Genomic DNA, 1,820 nt, shown 5'->3' on the forward strand with positions numbered 1-1,820 from the left:
AGCGATGCACCGCCGGCCCAAAGGCACTGCCAGCGAGGGCAGCGGCGCCTTCCGGCTGCGCGGTTTCACCCAACCTGCTGGATTAGCTCTGATTTAAGGTGTAGGATGTGAACTATCACAGCTGATGGTCGGTTTCCAGCTGCTAAGGCTTCTTAAGGAAATTAAAGGGTGACTTGTCAAACTTCTGGCTTTTTCCACAAAACAGATCAAAGTGTTCCTTTGCTGCTGCCAACCTCCCCTCCAGCCCCATGGCATTGCATCACATCACACCCCATCTCACCTCACACCTCCACATCCATCTCAGTCCCACACCCTGCACCATCATCCCTTTTGCCCTCCAATCCCTCCTCCTCCTCCTCCTCCTCCTCCTCCTCCCAACCTAGTGTCAGTGATGGAGCTGCAATCTGGTGCCTTTAAAATTTAATCTACGATCCAATCCCCCGAAGGTGGAGGTGCTTTTGTTTGTTTAGTTGCAACTAAAAGGACCAAAAACCCCAAAACTCCAAACCAACTGCAAAACTTCACTTCTTCATATACCACACCGAGGTCCCGGGAGCTGCCACTGCTTGAGGACAACAGCCACCAGGAAATACAACTGAGACTGGAGCATCTCCTTGGCTGGCTGGTGGAGGATGCTTAAAAATAAACTAAACCCCACAAAAATGGCAAGTGTGCTGGCTGAGAGGGCCCCTGCAGTCTTGAAAAACAAGAACCTCCCTTAGAAACAGCACTCCAGCCTCCTAATAACCTTAATCGCTCCCGACAGCCCCAAGAACCAGGTTTAACAACATGACTGGGCTTTGTTTGCTTTTCAGGCTGCTTTATCTCACACGGCACCTTGCAATCAGCTCAGGCAACAAAAACCCAGTTCCTCTAAAATTCACCCGTTTCCCTGTGATCACAAGCTCCAGTTCCCAAAACAGAGGGAGCTGAGCTGAGGAAGAGCCTGGTGCTGGCACACTGGCATCCCACCATGGGAAACTCCTAGTAAAGCTGTGAAAGCTCCATGGTGCCCTTTGTACTCCCCAGCTAGCAGGGCTGGGTAATAAAAACATCATTTTTATCTCTTTTTGCTGGATTTACATCCCCATCTGGGCTATGTAAATACTGTTCGTGTCAGTGCATCCCTCCATGCGATTAGGAGAAGAGTTGGAAACCTGGATGGACATGGGAGAGCCTCCAGGAATGCTGAGGTCCACAGCACCCTCAGCCAATGCATCTGTGAAACGGGGCCAGCACAGCTCCCTTGCAATTAATAAAAGCTCCAAATCCTGCAGATTTGGGTAAGAAGGTGACAACTACAGTGTGACCCTCAGGAGATGGGAGCCTCCCAAGCACCAGCACTGGGGCAATGACCCCCATGACAACTTCGTTGGGATCATTTCCAAGAATTAGCTCTTGCAATCAAATTCATCATGACCAGCATGTTGAGAGAAGGGATTCTCCCCCTCTGCTCTGGTGAGACCCCCTTCCCGGCTGAGTGCTGCATCCAGCTCTGGGACCACCAACATAAGAAGGACATGGAGCTGCTGGAGTGAGTCCAGAGCAGGCCACAAAGATTCTCAGGGGCCGGAGCACCTCTTGCTCTGAAGACAGGCTGGGAGAGCTGGGGGTGTTCACCTGGAGCAGGGAGACCTTAGAGCCCACTGGAGAAGGACTTTGGACAAGGGCCTGGAGTGACAGGGCTGGGGGGATGGATTCAGACTGCTAGAGGGCAGGATTAGATGAGATATTGGGAAGGAATTCTTGGCTGTGAGGATGGGGAGGCCCTGGCACAGGCTGCCCAGAGAAGCTGTGGCTGCCCCTGGATCCCTGGAAGT

This window comes from Lepidothrix coronata, unplaced genomic scaffold (assembly GCF_001604755.1).
Source record: "Lepidothrix coronata isolate B3197 unplaced genomic scaffold, Lepidothrix_coronata-1.0 Scaffold2, whole genome shotgun sequence".
Lineage (NCBI taxonomy): Eukaryota > Metazoa > Chordata > Aves > Passeriformes > Pipridae > Lepidothrix > Lepidothrix coronata.